This window comes from Lissotriton vulgaris, chromosome 5 (genome assembly GCF_964263255.1).
Source record: "Lissotriton vulgaris chromosome 5, aLisVul1.2, whole genome shotgun sequence".
Classification (NCBI taxonomy): Eukaryota; Metazoa; Chordata; class Amphibia; order Caudata; family Salamandridae; genus Lissotriton; species Lissotriton vulgaris.
Window position 1 is genome coordinate 1,883,413,077 of NC_141693.1, and position 21,678 is coordinate 1,883,434,754.

General features: G+C 48.9%; 1 protein-coding gene across 2 annotated transcripts in view; it reads right to left on the bottom strand.

Moving 5' to 3' along the window:
* Positions 1 to 21,678, bottom strand: part of LOC147717620 (E3 ubiquitin-protein ligase TRIM39-like) — a 587,574-nt gene that overhangs the window by 70,380 nt on the left and 495,516 nt on the right. The gene's annotated exons all lie outside the window — the stretch shown is intronic.

The window sequence follows — 21,678 nt, forward strand, 5'->3', positions numbered from 1 at the left end:
TTGTCCTGTGGCTGAGAGTTGCCTCAGCGCCTCGCTGCTGGTCGCGCGCTCCTAGTGCGCTGTATTGCTGCATTTTAATTGCCCGTTTTGCGGATTTCATTTCATTTTATTTTATTTATCCCTTGTTTTTAACCCTGGTCCTGCCCCTTACCTGCACCTTAATTTCCAAGGAAGACCCACCGCTGTTTAGCGGGTCCGGTTCCGGGGAGGTCGAGGGTGGTGAGTGCCATCTTGGTTTGGGAAGGGATTTGGAACACTATCTTGGAGCGTCCCTGTGATCGGGGACGCTGATAGCAGGCTATTTAAAGCTCGCCTCCTAGCGCGCAGGGGTGACGCGCAGCGGAAGCGCCTTCTCTGCGCCTGAGTCGCGCCAGAGTCCTGCCCGTCTGCGCTTGTCAGCGTCTCGGAGGCGGCTGCGGTAGGCTCGGTGGCTCCTTAGTCCTAGTGTTGTTTTTCTGGGTTTGGTTGTTTGTTCTGCCTGCATGCTCACGTATTCTTCTTCGGAGCTTTTTGCTCTGCGCACACAGTCCTCTAACTGCCATTATGTTCTTCCATGTGGTCGCTCCTTCAGGAAGGGCTGTTCGGCATGCGGCTGGCGCGCCTCAGTTTTGAAGGTTTCTGCCACGATGTCCCCTCCTATACGTCATCATTTCTCTCTCCTCAACACTCGATCACTCGGCAGACATGCCGTTGACATCTGAAATTTGCTGTACGGCTCTAAAACAACTTGCCTGTTCATCACGGAGACTTGGCTAGGAGAGTGTTCAGGTCCGGATTTGGCGACTGCCATTCCTTCTAATTATAATATCTTCAGGAAGGATAGAGTGGGAGGCAGAGGCGGGGGGTGGCTCTGATTGTGAAGAAGAATGTCCCCTGTTCGATCTTTGCCGTTGAGAATATCTTTGGGTGTGAAGCCTTAGGTTTTACCCTAGGGCTCTCTCCCTGTCAAACGTGCACTGGGATCCTTGTCTACAGAGCTCCTGGGCCTCTGGGTTCGTTCCTTGATGATCTGCTGGCGGCACTATCGGTGCCTTGCCTTAGATCGGAGCACTGCATCCTGTTGGGGGATCTGAATGTCCATATGGATAATGTAGCGGATCCTGATACCATTAAATTGCAGGATACTGTGGCTCCGTTGGGGCTGATTTCTTACATTACTAGCCCCACGCATATCAAAGGCCATACTATCGACCAGATTTTCTCGACCAAGATGATTGAAGTGTCCTTGCCGCATCCTGCGCCTTGGACTGACCATTTCTTAATAGATTTTTGGATTCTCTCTTCTGCCAAGACTGGTCCTAGAGTGTTGAAAGAGGTGACTCAGAAGGGGCAGCCCTTCCATCAAGTCACTGTGGAAATGCTGTCCGATGCTTTGCGCTGCCATCCGTGTCGACTCTCGGGCAATCAAAGGACTAAGCGGTACTGCCCTGTCGTGGATCAGTTCTTTTCTACAAGGACGATCACAGAGGGTTCTTCTCAGACCGTTTAAATCGGGATGCAAACCGCTTGCTTGTGGAGTTCCGCAAGGCTCAGCGCTGAGTCCTTTGTTCTTCAATGTCTACCTGGCCCCGCTGGCCAAGGTAGTGGAGGCATGCGGAGTCAGAGTGATCTCTTATGCTGATGATACACAGCTGATATTCTCCTTTAGAGATCACTCTGACTCCAGCCTCTCTAGCTTTCGCCACTGTCTGGGCGAAATTTGTTCTTGGATGGCCTCGAACCACTTGCGTCTTAACACCGACAAGACGGAGGTCCTGTTTTTAATCAAAAAATGACCATACCACCCTCATTATGGTGGCCAACGGTATTCAACCCCCCCCTATCCCGGTGCACACCGCCCGCAATTTGGGGTTTATGTTTGATGGTACGCTTTCCTGCAGCCCTCAAATTAACAAGGTTACTGCTGCCTGCTTTGGTAAATTAAAGATGATGAGAAAGATCTTCCCATTTTTACCGTTGGACGCACGCAGAACAGTCACCCAGGCCTTAATTACCTCCCACCTGGATTATGCCAACAGTCTTTACGCTGGGGCCCCCCTATATCAAATTGAATGCCTGCAAGTAGTTCAAAATGCTGCAGCAAGACTGATTGGCAACATCCCGTTCCGACACCCTATTTCAGCGTTTCGCAAAGAGCTCCACTGGCTCCCTATAGCCAGTCGCATTAAGTTCAAAACGCTCACTCTTGCCTTCCGAGCTTTGAACGGAACTGGCCCAGAATATTTAAGAAAGAGATTGAGACTATCTCACTCAGTCAGAGACTTACGTTCCAACAACCTTCGTCTCATGCTTGTGCCACGTTTCCGCCGCACAAGAATGGGTGGCAGAGCTTTTGCTGTCCTTGCGGCCAAACATTGGAACAGCTTACCTATTGACCTCAGATTTGCCCCTTCCAAAGCACTGTTCCGCAGACGTCTGAAAACATGGCTTTTTTCATCTATTCAGATTGTTCCTCCTCTTTCTGCTGACAGCCTTAGCGCCGGGACACCCCCGTTGGGGGTAGCCGTGCGCTTTACAAAATTCATAAATAAATAATAAATAAATAAATAAATAAATAAATAAATCTGGAGGAAAATCTAGATCTTGTCCAGAAGTGGCAGGCCGCTAGATTTGATGAGCTTGCCCCGGGGAAACCAGCTAAATCGGTGGCCAGACATCTCTCGGCCCGTGGTTTACTCGAAAAATGCGTCAGGACTGTAAGAAAGCAGAGAGAATATGGCGACGCGAGTATGACCCGGATGATAAATCTAAATATCGGGAAGTAATTAGGAGCTATCATAAACATATCTCCGAGGGTAAAAAAGTTTACCTGGAGCGCAGAATTGACGAGGTGGAAAATAGGAGTAAAGAACTCTTTAGGATTGTAAAGGAGTTCATTTCCCCTCCCTCGAGTTCGCCCTCCCATTCTCATTCCGAGCTCAGGATTAGTCAGCTGGGGGACTTTTTCATAAATAAAATTAAGTCCATTCAGGACACTTTCCCAAGCGCCGGCATTGGTTCATCTGCTAGTCAACGGGCCATCCTCCCCTCGCCATCGGATGAGAGTAGTGTCCTTTTGGAGTTTCCTTTCCTATCCGTAACCTCCTACCTTGACCTTCTCTCCCGGCTGCAATCTGGCTCGCCGTTGGATCCTTGCCCAGCGAAATGTCTAGGAAAAATAGTGCCTGCAATTAACAGCTTGCCTAATCCGCTGCTCAATCTCTCCTTGACCACGGGCGAAGTTCCCTCGGCCTGGAAACATGCTCTGATCCTGCCACTACTCAAAAAGCCCACTTTGGACCCTCTTGTCCACGCTAACTACAGGCCGATCTCCCTTCTCCCTGCTCTGGCAAAGGTGATCAAGAAACATGTACAGCTCTCTATCTCCAACTATATAGAGAGCAATAACATCTTACATGATTCCCAATCGGGCTTCCGTGCTAACTACAGCACGGAGACAGCGTTGCTCGAGATCACCGATGCCATCAGAGAGGCGCTCGATCTGGGGGGGAAGGATATTCTGGTTATGCTGGACTTGTCGGCGGCGTTTGACACCGTCCCCCATGCCGGTCTCCTTTCTAGACTCTGGGAGATCGGTTTTCGTGGGACGGTGTGGAACTGGTTTAAATCCTTTCTGACCGGCCGTCAACAAGTGGTCTGGGCACCGCCGTTCTCCGCGGAAATGCCGCCGCTGGAGGTGGGGGTCCCTCAGGGTTCCATCCTGAGCCGCACCCTTTTTAATATCTATATGGCCCCTCTGGCGGCGGTAGCGGAGTCCTTTGGTGCCCGGATCATATCCTATGCTGATGACACCCAGCTCCTTTTTACATTTAAAAAGGGAGAGGCTTTTGATGGTGGTCTGATCAGGGAATGCCTGGGTGCAGTCTTCGATTGGTTTCGGCGGCACAGTCTGAAGTGCAACTCCGATAAGTCGGAGCTGCTTTTTTTCGGTTGTCCGCCGGATCCCAGTTGGAAGACCTGTTGGCCCCAGGACATGTTTCCGCCTGATGTGGCCTCTGTGAAGGCCAAAAATCTTGGTGTGCAATGTGATGACAGCCTCTCTTTCGGACCCCAGATCATTGGTCTGTCTGGGAAATGCTTTGGCATTTTGAAAATGCTTTGGAATTTCTTCCTTTGCTGTCTCTGCAGCACAAAAAAATCATAGTGCAGTCTCTAATTGGCTCGCGTTTGGATTACGCGAATGCCCTGTATATCGGGCTGCCTAAATATCTGTTGGCCCGGTTGCAGATTGTGCAGAACTAGGCTGCAAGAGCCATTTTCGGTCTCCCACGCAGGGCAAAAGCCTCGGAACTACTAAAGAGATTGCATTGGCTGCCTATTGCTAAAAGAATTACCTTTAAGGTGTTGACCTTGGCTTTTAAAGCCCTCCACTCAATTGGCCCAAAGTATATGGAGAAGCGCTTGGCTTTCTATGTCCCGAGGAGGACGCTCCGGTCGGCCTTGTTGGCCAAAGCCGTTGTTCCCTCGGTTAAACTTGCCCGGATCGGAGGGCGTTCCTTCCGATACTGGGCCTCGCGCTGCTGGAATGAGCTACCTGTCTCCTTAAGAAAGTCAAATAGTCTTCTTGCTTTCAGAAAGGAGCTGAAACCTTGGCTCTATTCAGTATGATCTTCTTGTTGGCCCTCTGTGAGCTGCTGTGTTGTGTTCTATCCTCTACAGTTATCTTTGCCAAAGCGCCGGGACACCCCCTGGGGTAGCCGTGCGCTATAAAAGAGACCCAAACATACCATAACATAATATAACATAATGATAAATATGGATCATTGTAAGCCCCCAATCGAGTCAGCGCACAGCACTCCAGAACACCAGCAATCTCGCAGCCTCAGCCTCCCAAATAGCTTGGATTACTGGCGAACGCCACCCCGCCCAGCCCCCAGCCGGGCCCTGTGAACCCCCGTGTCACTGCCCCGGGGGCCCCCAACCTCGAACCACAGGGTGGCCGTATTCGCCGCATCCGGAACACTCATGCTTAAAACAGCAAATGTTCCCTGGCGCACGCACCTTTATTCAAGTCCCAATAGGCCCCCAACGATCCGAACTGGTTTTATGAACCCGGCCCCCACCCCTACTCGGGTGGGGCACCCCTGAAAGGGCTGGTATATAAAAAGTAATCCACTGGCCGCACATATGGTCGTGCCAGACTCCGCCAGCCCCATTGTATGCTGCCGGAGATCGCAATCCAACTCGCCTCATTTTGCCTCGGGGTCCCCTGCCATCCGTGCCCGAAAATCCTCATCGTACTGCGCCCAGGCATATCCCTCCAGAAATTATTCGCCATAAACGCTCGTACAAATTAAAATTGCCCCGTCCAGTCCCCTATCGTCAGGGGAACTTGTGGCTAAAATTGCACCCCGTAGTCGGCAGGATCCGAACCTGCGCGGGGAGGCCCCAATGGATTTCTAGTCCATCGCCTGAACCACTCGCCCACGACTACCTCCTCTCTTCTGCAGCCCATACTCTTCTTCCTTCGAACCCTCTGTCGCCCGAACCTCCCGATGCAGCAGCTTCAACCACCCCACAACCTCCCTAAAAGCACTCATAGCCTCTATGAACTACCACTGTACCATGTGTTCCTGCCGTATCTTTTCTTAGTGGACAGCATCCTATGCGCGCCGCGTCCGACCGCAAGAAGGTCCCCCGAACCCGCACCGCTAGTGCCCTGCGGCCCCTCAGGCCCCACACCACCCTTCTTGTGATCATCGACCCATAACTACCGGCCGGCAGCGCCGACTGCACCCTGCCCGAGGCCAAAAACCCGTCCTGCACCCCGATCAACCCACAAAATCCATCCGTGCCATTGCTCCACGTCTGTCGGTGCTCCCCAAAGCCGCTGCGGCCCTGTGGGTGAAGGGGTTGGCGAGCCCGCTGCGGGCCTTCGTGTGCCGGCCGCGCCGTGATCCCTCGCTGACTCTGGGCATGCAGCGGGAGGCTCAGCCCTCCCTTCTCCGTGGCGACGCGGGCCGTTCCTAGCCATGCCAAGTCGGCAACCCCTCGCCGGCTGTCTCCCTGCAAAAGAAAAGGTAGGGCTGGCGTCCCAGGTCCCTCCAACTGAGCGCCCCCACGACGCCCCCCCCCTCCTCCCATACCCCCGGTCCCTCCTCCTCCTCGCTCCAAAATAACCCCCGACCCCTGCTCCCCGTTATCCCACGAATAACCTCTCATCATCCAGTCCCGCCCAGCCTCACCCCCCCTCCACGACGGACCCGCCACCTCCCCATCACGGCCCCCCCCAGGAGGGAATCCGCGCCTCCTGGCCCCCCTCCTCCCCAAGACTCAAACACGTCAAGACCCTCCCCCTCCCCCTCACTCTCCCCTGACTCTAACAACAAAGGGGGGGTACCCTCCGCCTGGTTTTGCCCCCCCCTGTCTCCGACCGCCCCCGGGCCCCCACCCCCTCTTCCGCCTCTTTTTTTTTTTTTTTTTTCTAAAGCGCTCAGCTACCCGTAGGTTTCCCGGCGCTAAAACCAAAAAAAATGAGAGGAGAGAGTCAGAAGAGAGCTGTTAGATGTCAAATAGCCAGGTTTTTATCTGTCCACGGAACCTGAGATAGTTAGGTTCAGTTCGTATATGATGAGGGAGAGAGTTCCAGAGTGAGGGAGCCAGCCAAGCGAATAAGCGGCCACCAATTCTGGCTTTCTTGATTCTAGGAACCAACAGTAGGTTTTGATTAGAAGATCGGAGATTGCGAGCGGGATGGTATGATTGTGCCAGGGGGTTGAGATAAGAGGGGGCTAAGCCGGAGTTTATTCTGTGAATGATGCAGAGGGCCTTGAATTTTGTCCGATTTTCAATTCGGAGCCAGTGCAGGGAACGAAGGGCATTGGAGGTAGGAGAAGTGTTAGGTAATTTGAAGAGAAGTCGTGCAGCCATGTTTTGAACTGTCTGCAGCTTACGCGTCACCTCTTTACTTGCTCCCAGAAGAAGGATGTTCCCGTAGTCCAGTCTTGAAGTAATAAGAGCCTGGACCACTGTCTTCTGAGTATGCAAGGGAAGCATCCAAATGATTTTTCGCAACCACTTAATGATAGTGATGCAAGTGGATGATGTTTTAACCACATGGTTCTTCATAGACAGTTGGTTATTGTAGTAATGAGCTGGAGACCACAGATGAAGTACAGCTGGTTTATTGCAGGAAAACAGCAAGGAACAACCACAACACAAGCTGGCCAGGCACAAACTGTCACCACCTAGAACACTAGGAGGGGACAGAGCCATCTACATTCTGGAATGCAGGACACAGGTAAGAATCTTGGAACAGCATGGAAACAGAGGAAAGGTAAATATACAACACATCTCCTTCCGTAGAATAAAAAAGAAAGCATGTCATAAAAGGAAACTTAACGCATAAAGTAAACAAGTCACGGAAAGGAAACTTAAACCAAAACTAAAGAGAACTAGCCAAACTAAAGAAAGCTAGCGATGTCAGCGAAAATTGAGCAATCCAACAAGCAGGAAACACACTGCACACAGACAAATCATCAATGAAACTAGGCATAGAAATGGACACACGTCATCCCTCTAGAAAACTAATCACAACAAAAGTCATTCAGGTGTGCAGGGGGTCTACGACACCTCTGAGGCCTGGAGACAGGTAAAGGAGAGTTGAGATCAGAAACAGGATTGGGAGCAGAGAGAACGGGATCAGGAGCATCCCCACCACCATCGCCCGCACCGAAACATCCACAGGAGCAGATGCAACAGGAGCTGGATCCTGAGAGGGAATGAACATGAACCCAGAAGATGGAAGATCCTGGACAGGGACAGAGGAAGAAGAGGAAACAGAAACAGGACCAGTGCCGGCTTTCTGATAGAGAGCGACCCTCCTTAAGTTCCATTTTTCTCCATTAGAGAGAACTACATAGTGAGGATAGACCATCTTTACAAGAAAAGGACCACGGAACTTAGACAAACCACTCGAAAGGCAACCGGACTTTATCTTGACGAGATCACCTTTGGCGAGTTTACTTGAAACAAGTTTAGTAGGCAGGCACCCAGAACCCTTGCCAGAAGGCAGACACACAGAACCCTTACCAGGAGGCTTAGGAACACCTTGGGCCCGTATAGGGAGATTACCGGAAACACCCTTAGTAGTAGGTAGGCTCACAGAACTCTCACTTGAAGAACACTTGGCAGACAGACCCACGGAACTCTTGCCAGGAGGCCTTGGAACACCTGACACCTTACCCGAAACCGACTGGCAAACCATGTCCTTGAGCCAAGAGGGAATCAGTTTGGTGCTGGGAACTCTACCCCTCATCATTTCAAAAGGGGATTTGGACTGAGAGGCATGAAGAGTGGTACAATGCGCATAAACCATCTCACGAACAAGGGAAGAGACGGAAGAACTGCTGGAGAGAGCCATTTGAACAGTGCCTTTCACCAATCTATTAAGGCGCTCACAAAGGCCATTGCCTTGGGGATTGTAGAGAGAAGTCCTATGGTGAGAAATACCACAATCAGCCAAAAAGGCTTGCATGTCATGTGAGACTAACTGTGTACCATTGTCAGTTATGAGAACACTTGGAAAACCCTCCATGAAGAATAGGGATTTCAAGTGTTTGATGGTAGTGTCCGTAGTAATATCCTTCATGAACTCCACGGACAACCATTTTGAATGGCAATCTACGATGACAGCAGCAAACCTCTGCGAAAGAGGTAACTCGGCCATAGGACCTATGAAATCTAAACAGATGGTGTGCCACGGGATTTCAGGGAACTGCAACACACCCATTTGGGACCCCACAGCAACTTTCAGTCTCTTCTCGCCTACCTTGCAAGTATGACAGTCCTCAACCCAAGAAGACACCATAGAGTCCATACCGGGCCACCAGAAGTTTAACTTGAGACGTTGTTGTGTCAGGGTTTGGCCAAGGTGACCCTCATGGGCTAAAGAAATGAGTTTGGATCTCAAATCAACAGGAGGCACAAACTTATCGCCACGCATTACAACATTGTCACTGCATACAGACAAATCATCAATGACTTTTAAGAAAGGGCGAACCGAAACATGGACACAGCTCTCCCTGCGGGAACCCAGTTTAATCAGCTGGATAACTTCCTGTAAGACGCTATCCCTGGACATGGCATCCACCCACTCAGACCGAGAGAAAGAGCTCACAGTTAGTAGAAGAACATCATCAATCCAGGCAACATTCTCATCAAAACCCTCCAAACTAAAACCAACATCAGCACCAGACGGAACAGCCAACCTAGACAGACAATCAGCCTGGAAATTCCTCCAACCAGAGATATGGGAAATGTCAAAGTGGTATTCCTGGAGTTTGGAAGCCAACCTCGCCAACCTTGGAGAACCAAAAGCCCCCCCCAGGAGAAAGGATGCGGATAAGGGGTTTGTGGTCAGTCTTGAGATTGAATCGAATGCCCCATAAGTAGGGTCGAAAATGGTGAACACCCCACGCAGCAGCCAGAGCCTCCTTCTCAATAACAGAATAATTCTGTTCACACTTGGAAAGAGTGCGTGAAGCGAAGGCAACCGGCCTGTCACCATCCCTATGAGACTGTAACAAAACGGCGCCAAGACCATGAGCGCTGGCATCCACCAAGAGAGTGGAAGTCTTGGAAGTATCAAAGGGTGCCAGCACCTTCGCACTGCAAATAGCTTCCTTGATCTCCTTGAAACACATTTCTAGTTCTGGGCCCCAAGTGAATTTGCAACCCTTCTTTAACAAAGCCCTCAGAGGCAAGGTCTTCTCCGAGAACCTCTCAACAAACTTGGAGTAGTATTCGATTAAGCCCATGAACGACCGCAACTGGTCCTTGTCAGACGGGCAAGGGGCTAGACGTATTGCATCAAGAAGATTCTTCTTTAGTTTGACTCCGTTGACTGAGATTTCATGTCCCAAGTACTCAATGTTCTGGACAAGAAAAGAGCACTTCTCCTTACGCAAAGTAAGGCCAGTGTCCCAGATTCTGTGCAAAACATTTCTTAGAACAAGGTTGTGATCTGCCACAGAGTCTCCAAAAACCAAGATGTCATCTTGAAAGAACACCACGTTCTTCAGCCCCTTGAAGATTTCGCTGACCAACCTTTGGAAGACACTCGCTGCCGATATCAACCCAAAGGGAAGGCGAGTAAACTGGAAAATCCCATCAGGGGTGATGAAGGCAGTAAGATGTTTCGAAGATTCATGGAGCTTGACCTGATGGTAGGCACTCTTCAGGCCGAGCTTAGAGAAATATCTAGCCCCCTGAAGAGTGGACACCATCTCAGCAATGTTGGGTAAAGGGAAGGTGTCCGCAACGACACACTTGTTCAGGGACCTGAGGTCCACACAGAATCTCAATTTTCCGTCTGATTTTTTAGAAATCACGACGGGCGAAACCCATGCTGATGCTTCTGTAGGTTCTATCACACCGGATTGAAGCATCTCCTCAATCAGGAGTCTCACCTCATCACGGATAGAAATGGGAATCCTCCTTACACAATGTTGCACAGGCAAACTACCCTTCTTCAGTTTAATAAGATGGGCATACCCCCGAAGCTCACCCAACTCCTCCCTGAACACAGACCCAAATTCAGAGAGAATAAACTCGATAGAGTCATCGTCTACAACCATTATTTGATTCTTTGCCCTAGGGTTGATAACTATATAGAGGTCATATTGATGTACCCAACCCAGAATGGGAGGACCATCAATTGAAACATAAACCTTCCCAAATATAGACCTCTTCTCAAAGACAATCTCAGACTCGAAGAAACCAAGGATTTCAATCTTCTGGCCATTGAAACCCTTAGGGGAAATGTCACTGTCATGCAAATTCACCCCCTCCCAGAAGGCGTCAAAAGTAGACTTAGGTATGATGGTATGGCGAGAACCAGTGTCAACCATCAACAGCACCTCATGGGAATCAATCTTAAAAATGGCTTTGGGTCTGTTTTGTCTAGGATCATCACAGATAACATCCACATCATCAATGACCAGGAGTCTATCAGGTTCAGCTACAGAGTCATCGACGTAGTCATCAACAATAGCAACTCTTTGCCTAGCTTTTGCCTTGCACATTTTGGAGAAATGTCCAACTTTGCCGCACTTCAAACATTCCTTGTTTGCGGCAAAGCAAAACCTAGCGTCAGAAGAGTGGCTACCACTGCCACACCTATTGCAGAATCTACTTGTGGAAGGTTTCTTTGCAGGAGGTTTGGGTCTGTTTTTCACTACAGCAACATTGTCTCCACAGCAATGTTCACACTGCGCCACACTACCTTTGTCAGAAACAACAGAGACCTCTTGATGAGAAGACTTATGTGAGTCTAGGACCTTCATGCATTTGCTGGACTCCTCAATAACCTTAGCCAAGTCAATTGCATCTTTCAAAGTCGGGTTCTTAGCAGCCCATAACCTCTCTTGAATCTTCTTGCTTGAGCACTGGACAACTAGTTGGTCTCTTATAAGTTCGTCGTTTATAGCACCGAACTTGCACTTTATAGATAACTCTCTAAGTCTAGCCACAAAGTCGTCTATTGTCTCTGAATCTTTTTGGCGTTGTGTATAAAATTTATAGCGGTTCATAATCAGATTCTCCTCCTTTGCGAATCTGATCTCGAGACGATCAACCGCTTCCTTAAACTCATCAATGTCTTGTGCATTAGCTCCTAGAGTGATCGGTAAAAATCTAAAAATTCTCTGTCCTTCCTTGCCAAGAGTACTCAAAAGGATAGCTTTTTTCCTTTTGGGTGAAAATTCCTGTCCGTCTAGCGCTTCAAGGTAATTGTCAAACATTATATACCCGTCTTCCCATGGTATCTCAGGAACCCCAGGCTCGGGTAAGAACTGAGGAGGTAAAGTAACCACAAACTGTTGTGCCATTTATAAAGTATAATAAAGTCAAATAAGATAAAACGAAGAAAATTTGCACAACTAGGTTATAAAATGTGATTATAGTACAAGCATACCTCTCTTGCGTGAAGATTTGGCAAAAGTCCGAAAAACGATGTCTTAGCGCTGTGACAGCTGTGACAGGAATGAGGAAGGGTTTCAACAATGAAAAGTCACGTTAAAACCAGCTAAGATGGCCGCCACCACAACTCGATCGAAATCGAGGCTTGGCAGGCAAACTGTAGGAGCTAAGATGGCCGCCGCTAGGCAACAACGAAAACGAGGCTTGAAAACCGCCTATTGAGGCTTGAAACGCAAGGTTGAGCGTTGTCGGAGCTTGCCGATGAAGCGTCTCCTAGGCAACAAGAGCCCACAACAGCAAGACGATGACATCGGAGCCAATGCCGTTGCTGAGGCTAACGCTGCGCTCGAGCTTCAAAAGTACTCACAAATGCACCACGGAAGCACCATCAGCCAGAATTGAGAGGCACCAGGTGGAGATCGACAGAGTCCTCACGCAGCAGGTTCGTTTCTTGTCGAGGATGTTCCGCTGTGACTGCTGACAGGAACGAAGTCTTCAACGAGTCAGGCACCAGCTGGAGGTCTACAAAGCGTGCTGGCCAGCGTTCAAGACGTCGCCAAAAATTGTAGTAATGAGCTGGAGACCACAGATGAAGTACAGCTGGTTTATTGCAGGAAAACAGCAAGGAACAACCACAACACAAGCTGGCCAGGCACAAACTGTCACCACCTAGAACACTAGGAGGGGACAGAGCCCTCTACATTCTGGAATGCAGGACACAGGTAAGAATCTTGGAACAGCATGGAAACAGAGGAAAGGTAAATATACAACAGTTATCAAAGGTGACGCCAAGGTTGCGAGCAGTTATAGATGTAATGGGTAAAGGGCCCATTTGTGAAGGCCAATACTGGGGTCCCCATAAGGTGGTGTTGGGACCGAACAGAAGAACCTCAGTTTTACCCCCATTTAGTTGTAGTTTGTTGTCTAACATCCAGGCTGCGATGTTACTCAGACCTGTACGGAGGGAGGAGGATGAGGAATGAGAATCAGAGGAAAGGGAGTAAATAATCTGAGTATCATCGGCGTACGAGTAAATAGTGAGCCCAGCTTGCTCTGCAATAGCAGCCAAAGGTCTGACATACAAATTGAACAGCAAGGGGCTCAAGATGGAATCCTGCGGTACACTGTACGCCGATTTAAAGGTTTGAGAGGCAGAGGACGAGGAGAAAACTTGAAAAGTGCGATCTGAAAGAAAGCTAACAAACCAGTTGAGAGCTGTGCCGACAATACCAGATGATCTGAGGGCATTGATAAGGATGGCATGGGAAACCGTATCAAATGCGGCACTCAGATCAAGTAAAATGAGTGCCACGGTTTCACCCTTATCAACTCGGCCCCTGATGTTTTCCGAGACCCCTAACAGGGTGGATTCAGTCGAGAAGCCACGTCTGAACCCAGATTGAGATGGATGAAGTAGTCCACTAGCCTCAACATGTGTTGACAATTGAGAGTTGATGTGTTTTTCCATAATTTTGTCGCCTACCTACCTACCTACCTGTGCTACCTCATGTATTCCGTTTGCTCACGATTGTCACATTTGCCTCATGCATGGTAACGTTTACTTTTTGTAATTTGTTCACTTGTAATGTTCCCATGTATCAGTTTTGTTGCTATGATGAAGCGCCCTGACACCTTCGGGTAAAGTCTGCGCTATATAAAAACGTATAAATAATTAATTAAAATCCCTGCTCAGAGCCTTGCCTGCCCCCTTAAAATGTATCCCCCACCTGCCTCCTCGTTCGCTTTCACACCGCCTCCTTCCCCGACCGCTCTGCACCCTTCCCCGAAGCCCTGCTCTGCCTCGCGGCCTCATTGACCGCCCCAGAGAGACCGGGGCGGTCGCATTCTCCTCATGGCTGCCGCGCCTCCCCTCGGGGCACGCTCACCGCCCGTGGCCTCCTCCGGCCCGCTAACCCACCCCCGGCCCGCCCTCAATTCATCACTTGGGGCTGCAGCGAGGAGCTGATGGCAGCGCTCCGCGCCCGCATCCCCGTCTCCACATTCTCCGATGCATAAGCCCCTACCAGGGCCGCGCCCCTGGCATCTGCGCGACCCAGTGGACCCACCTGCAAGCCGGGGTGCCTTCCGCGGCGGCGATCAGGCAAGCACCGCCGCTGCCATTCCCGCAGACGCGCGCTGTGCCGGGCGCCCCGCTTAAACAGACTGCTACGCCCGACCTGGGGCTGGAAACTACCACCTTCTGCTACCTCTCGCATGCTAAGCGATAACGCAACCCTATGAGCTAATCCCCCTGCCTGACCAAAAAACACGACCAAAAAACACTCACTACCCTGACCAAAAAACACCTCACTACCCCGCTCCCAGCCACCAGTACCTAAAATGGTGGCTGGGAAAACGCGGGCACCCCCTATAACAATGACATTTTAACGAGAATGAGTGACACTACACGTGAGCAAAATGAAGCAATGGAGGTAAGGGTGACATATAAATATCACAAATTACAACTATTTGCACAATGAGACACTATACTGCTTCTTGGTGCATTCATGTGTTGACTGAGGTGAAATGTCTGGCAAGCATTTACTGCACTGTGTGAGGTGGATATCGTTGAAGTTTCAATGGGAGCTTCTGAAGGCAGTGAAATATTCAATTAAATATACAACAAGCATATCTCAAACCGGAACTTCTCAAGCGTTTTTTCCCTACAACACAGTTTGACTGCTCGTGCTGCCACGCACCCGACACCACATTCATCCATATGTTATGGGCTTGCCCCAAACTACAGTCCAACTAGGCAGAAGTGCACACAACGGTAATGATGGGCACATGCCTATCAGATCATGCCACATGGCAGGCTAGCGCCCTAGGGATATTTAGGCAATATACAGAAAAAGGTAGAAACCCGCTTTGCGACACTGGCCATACTCCTCGCAAAGTGAACCATCACATTACAGTGGCGATCACCGGCTGGTCCCCCCGATAACAGCGTGGTGGGGGGCGGTCAAGAAATGGGGTGCTGCTGAAGAGGATGCTATAAGACTGGAGGAGGCGCGTGGGACACGACGACACCCCATATCCATGGAGTGGTCGATGCTCCTGCATAGCTTTAAGCAGGCGCTAGATGCCCCTGCACAATCCCCAGCTGCCACTCAATTGGGGCTCAGCCCCGTAATACCCAGAGCCATGCAAGAACCTGCCAAGAGGGCCCTCCAACCCCCAGTGGAATGCCACACTTGTCCCGTTGAATGAGCAACGCGTGAAGTTATTACACCAGCAGAGATTAATGCCCTTACCCGTAGCGCCTTCCTTTTTAATCTCCAAGTTATTTTTCCCCACTTTGGTAGTACAATTGGATGATTTTCATCTAGACAAACATAGCAGGGGGGCACCAGTTAGACCCAAGAATCATACAATCAAACGTGAGACCCATCTCAGTAAACAGTCATGCATTCCCACATGCATCGTACGCACCATGACAAATAATCACTCACTTGTCACTGTTGTGTAATGGTAATGTACTCACTGAATGCTAAATAATGATTACTGATGTTGTAAGGTGTAAACCCAATATGAAATGTGCAAAATCCAATAAAAAGGTTTTATAAAAAAACAAATATGATAAAAGTCAGCTGGGTACGGGCAACCAGGGCATATAGGTATTATCACTAGGAACATATAATTGATCCACAAGTGGGTGAGGTAAGTAGTTAAATTGGCTATATTTGAGGTGGGGTTCCTCAACGTCTTTTTAAGATATTCCAAGGAGGACTTCCATTATCTCTCAGTTAGTTCCTGTCCCACACATTGAGTTCATATATTCCGAAGGCCAGGGTAGTCCCATGTGTTTGCTCTCAGAAATCTACCATATAGTAGAGTGATTGACCTTCTGTTATCATCATGACCAGGTAGCAGCTGAAAAAAGTCTGTCGATAGTGGTTCCTGGCAATCGAATTCCCACATGTCCCTGATAGTGCTAACCAAAGCACTGTACATAAGTATTTTCCGTCAATACCAAAATAATCCCCCACCTCCTGGAGAGACAGTAGTGTATTATGCAAGTAGATGTTGCCTAAGGAGAGCATTGCCTCCTTCATCCATGGTCTAATGCCGATCAGCAACCCTGTGGAAAACTGGCTGTGCAAACGAAGGCAGTTTCGGAGTGGGGTGGAGAGTGTCTCCTGGAGTGACCATGCTTATGCCAGCAGCGCTTTGCAACACGTGTTAGTTTACCCTTGGAGTTGTTGCCACCTCTGTGAATGAGCAGCCATTCTAGAATCAAGTGTCTCCTCAGTTCCTGCATTGCACTTGCCCCATCCGGATTAGGGGTGGGCGACAGCCACCTCAAAGGCCATTGAAGTTCACCACTGCATAATAAAGCTCATAATTGGGAGCGCTCAGCCTCCATCTGTCAAAGGGGTTACATAATTTATGCCAAGTCACTCTCTTTCAACCCAAACATCTTATATGGTCAGATAAGATGCTTTTCAGATCTTTGAAGAATCTCCTGCGCAGGATCTCTGGAAGGTCAGAGATGTCGCAGAGTAATCTAGGCAACACCAACATCTTGGCAATCACCATTCTGCTCATGGGGGAGAGAGGGAGGATTTTCCAGAATGCCAAAGAGTGGCATAAGCTCTCATCATGAGCCCCAGTTACCCTGAATATAATCCTCCACAGTGTAGTAAACATGGACACTTTTGTCACTTTTTGAAACGCAGCAGCAGCATAAATAATGCGCCAAGTTGCACCATATTTCTAAAGTGATGCATCTAAGAGGATGCATCACTTTGCAAACCCCTGCGCTACATTATACCTGCGTCAGGTATAATGTATGCAGGGTGGGCGTTTCCCTCAAAAGAGCCTCGTAGAAGTGGCGCAGTGAAATCTTTCAGATTTTATTGTGCAACTTCTAGGAAGCCACTGAGTCAAACCTTTACGTCAGCCTCACAGGAGGCATAAGGGTAAGGCAGTGCAATAAGTATAGGCCGCCCCACGCATTGCTGGAGGTGCATCCCGCTAATGACAACTCCAGCAATGCGTGGATTTTGTGCCAACAGATATATCAGAATTCCTGGCGTATCTGTCAATCCTTGCGACATGGAGCCTTACAGTAAATACGCCGCATCCATGATGTTGCAAGGAGGGCACACTGAAAAGTGTTGCATCCCGGTTCATACAGAGATGCAACACTTTCCATAAATGAAGCCCTCAATTATTTGAAGGTGTTGTATCACCAATAAGGGTCTATGTCCAGTTGTCCATCTCTGTCATCCACCTGTAACTGCCGAAGTGAAAACAAGTATGATTTCACCCAGTTTAGTTCACCCAGAGATTGTGCAACATGTCCAGCACATGGGGTAGATGAATCTGTGCATCCCTCAAATAAAAACTTGAGTTTCATCTACATATAGCAAGATTACCTCACAGGTGCCATAACTCTAAATCCACCTCTCGGGGGACCCTTTGTCCGAAGAGGCCTGTAAGAGGCTCCATGACCAGGACAAGAATTAACAAAGATAGGGGACACTCCTGGCTATTGCCCCTGCCCATGTCGAACAAGTCAGAGATATGATGTACTGTGCAGACTCTGACCTTTGGGTTGGAATAAAGTAGACTGATCCATTGCCTTATTTCTAGCCCCAATCCCATTTTTTGAGCATCTTCAGTAGATAAGGCCACACCAGGGTGTCAAAGGTGTTCTCAAAGTCTAACAACATTGCTGTGTGATGAGGACTGTGTTGCAGGGTCTCTGCCATAAGGCAAAATCACCTTTGGTTCTAATAGGTATTCCTGCCAGAGATTAAACCATTTTGATCTGGGTGGACAAGAGTGGCTATAATCGAAGCCAGTCTGTTGGCTATCGCCTTTCCAAGAATTTTACAGTGCGTATTTAGAAGGGACAGGTATCTACAGAGAGCGCATATCAAAGGGTTCACGGCCTGGTTTAGTGAGAGCTCCTATCAGCGCCTACCTCATAGTGGTAGAGAGGACCCTGACCTCTTTAGTATTGTTAAACAGCTGAAGGAGTTTCTAGGGCAGCTACATTTTATATGTGTTGCAAAACTCCATCCACAGGGAGTCCATCTGACGGGTTTTTTTATGTGCCATTTGGTCTATCACAGCATGTATTTCGCCTATCTTAAGTGGTTCATCTACAGTTAGTTGCTATAGTGAATCAATGCTTGGGTTGAGGACTGTAACTATATTGGCCTGCAAAAGTGGTTCGTCAGTCATGTCAGTAGCTCTGTAATAATCCAAGAAGACATAAGTCCATCTGTGTGTTAAGCACCTCACCTCTCAGGGACAGTATGACTCCCACTGAGGTTCTAGGGGTGTCAGCTTGTAGGACAGTGTGGCTCCCACTGGGGTTCTAGGCGTGTCAGCTCGTAGGAACCAGGCCAATAGGCGCACTACCTTGTCCTCTCAGTGTGCTGACAGGAAATACATTCTCTGTAGTCCAGACGTCCCAGCCTGTTCACCAGGGTTCCTTCCTAAGGGCTGTGACGGTCTGTTTGTCACACACCGCCATTCCTGTTCAGACAACCACACTCTTCAATTTGTGTTCTAGTTGCAATATCTGTGCAGTGTGGCTTTCACACTGTACGCTGTTTTGATGCACATGCCTCGGGTCACTGAATTAAGTGCCTCACATATGACCTCTCCTGCGAGACGCAGAGCCCTTATTTTCTACAAAGTAGCGATCGGCATTTTGCAATGCCTATGCGTTTAATTTCCAGGTGGATATCCGTTCACGTTATCTGCCCTAAAGCACCAGCATCTTTAATGCACTATAGTAAGAGACAGTGCCTAGAATGTGAAGATTCATCGGCAAACTGCAAAGAAAAAGATACATTTTGGAGTGAAGTTGGTGGATGGTGGAAAAAAAAGTCTCTGGGTGTCAGGCACACCATGTCATGCAGCTGTCTATCTGGTATCCAGGAGCCAAAGGAGCGTGCTGACTTGATGCTCACCGCCTCTTGAAGGTGGGGAGGGTCGATCTGGCCAGCTCTACATCATGTGTACAGTCAAAATTCTGACCGCAGATGCTCGGTGCTGCTAGAGATCCTGTACCAATTTTGGTGGAAGGGTGTTCCAAAACTGGGATTGATTACTATTTGGGATGACTATTTGGGATGTAGACTGCCACCAATGACAGAAGTGCGCCATCCAGCACCCCCTCAACCACCACATACATTACCTCAGGGTCCATCTGCCTTCAGTTGATCGCCACCAGAATGGAGGGAATAATCCAGATCAAGACTCCCCTTGTGTAAGCCGAGAAGGTAGTGCACATAATATGGTCCCTCCATCTCATTGATAACTTGTGAAGCTCTGTGAATGTCCAATGAGTCTCCTGCAAGTATGCAAAATGTGTTGGTCTACATTTCAAATAAGTATAAAACTGGAGTCATCCCTTAGGACTAGCCATCTCCTGCACATTCCCAGTTAACGCATTGTACGAAGGGATTGATCCGTTCTGTGATGCAGTCTTTCTTCTCCCACAGGGTGTAGGTCATCTGTGGTGTATGTCAGTGTCTGTGGTCTCATGGTCATGCTAACAGTAGCAGAATTATGTTCCACTAAAGTCATAATCAAAGATCTAGCCTCAACTCCCATTCCTAGGTCATGACAAAAAAAAGCCACTAGCCACTTAAAAACAGTTAATGCTTGTGTTACAACATATTCCATCCCGGAATTAGGGTGTGAGCCAACAACGAGCAACCTTCAGAGGTCAAATCTCCGCAGTAGATTACTACTATGTTCCTCTTAGCAGGCCCACCCCTTGGCCAGAAAGAGGCACATGCTTCTCTCCCCCCTCATTCAGACCTCTGCAGTCCACCAGCCCCCCAAAGACAGCAGCCATAGTAAGACTAAGGCTATGTTGACCCAATGTCATATTATAAGTTCTGAAGTCATCAGGGTAATGTTCGGGCCAGATCTCAGTTCCAGCTAAATGACCTCCATGGTGGAGTCCATCTCCCTCCCTGGGGGGACTGCTGCGGATCTTAGCGACAACAAAGTTTCACCTCCACCACTGTTCTGCCCACTCCCTTGCTGCCTGCTCTTGAGAAGGTCTACCCTTTGCTCATCTGTGATGACACCACCATGTATCCTGTGTCTGCCACCAGTGTTTTGCAAACTGACTGGCCCCCAGAGTGGTCCAACCCCTGGCATCCAACCAATCTCACACATCAGTGAGTGTTATGAAAAAGAGAGTTCTCTGATCTCCATGTGCCATGGGCAACTAGCCCTGTAGAACTGCAAGATATGGTCCCTGTCCTGATATTTAAGCAACTGGGTTACAACTAGCCTTGGCGAGGCCCCTTGTGGGGGGTGCACTCTGTTCGTGACCCTGTGGGCACTTTCCATGAAGAAAACAATGGGGCACTTCCCTTTCCAAAACCATGTGCAATAGGTGGTCTTCCCAGAACAGTTCAATACTAGGCCCCTCTGCCCCTTCCAGAAGACCTATAATATGAATATTATTACATCATGATAGGCCCTCAGCATCCTCTGTTTTCCTACTGCAGGGCCTTGCTTGCATTTCAGTCAGTGAAGAGTGCAGTACAGCCAATACTGACTCATTGGATTACACTCTGTCCCTGAGTTTTGTATGATCTGCCATCAGATGCCTCATTTCGATGGCCAGGGCATCTATTTTAGGCTCCAGTGGAAGTTTTAGCATCTCTGATAGCATGTAGGATATCATCGAACCTCAAGGACTGTCCTTGTGATACCAACTCCCCATCATCATCTGGAGCAATTCCAGAGGCAGAAGGAGGGGACCAGGCGCCACGGTGTTGAAACATTTGGGATTACATTGCTTCACCATGACGCAGGGGGCACTTTAGCTAGGGCTTGTACTGATGTCAAATTTCACATAAGCAGAATGGGCAGTGTTAGACCTGGCACCATTGCCAGGTCTAACACTCCCTTCCATTTTTGCTGTTGCCTCATGTATTTGTGCTGGTGTTAGATGCTTTAGGCACTGTGCCACTGCTATCCAGTGCCACAGTGCAAGTGCTCCCCATTGTAAATTGATGTATTAATCAGTGGTTCCATGTTTGGCTATTTGGTTTACTTGTCAGACCCTAGTCTAGTGCACTGAGTGTGCCCAGGGCGTGTAAATCCAAATGCTGCTGGTGGGCCTGCAGCACTGGTTGTGCCACCCAAAGAAGCAGCCTTGTAAAATGTGTCTACGCTCTGCCCTTGCAGATCCTGCGTGCAGTCTGGTACTGTCATGCTGACTGGGCAAGTGCACCTACTTGCCAGTCCCTAAACCTTCCCTTTTCTTCATATCAGTCACCCCTATGGTAGGCCCAAGGGCAGGGTGCATTGTAAGTATAAGGTAGGACAAGCCCTGATGTGTGTGGCATGTCCTAATAGTGAATTACAGCCATTTTCGTTTTTCACTATTGCAAGGCTACCTGTTCTCCATAGGCCAGAATGGGCTGTTAGAGTTATTACATTTTAGATTCCTAACTGTCTCAGAGAACATGCTAGAAATTCGAGTTTAGTATGCCTGAACTTTTAGTAAGGAAAATGCTACTTACCAGTATGCATCTGTTCTTGGCATGTAGAGCTGCAGAGTCCTACAGAGTCCTGGTGTTGGGCTCGGATGATTGCAGGTTGTTGTCTTCTTGGAAGAAGTCTTTGTAGTCACGAGATAGGTGACTCCTCCTTTGGAAAATACTGCGCATGGTCATCGACTCCATCCTCAGATTGTTTTTCGCCATGATGGGAAATGATGGAGTTAGTAGAAGTAAAGAGAAAGGATGTCCATGCGTGTGCATCTAA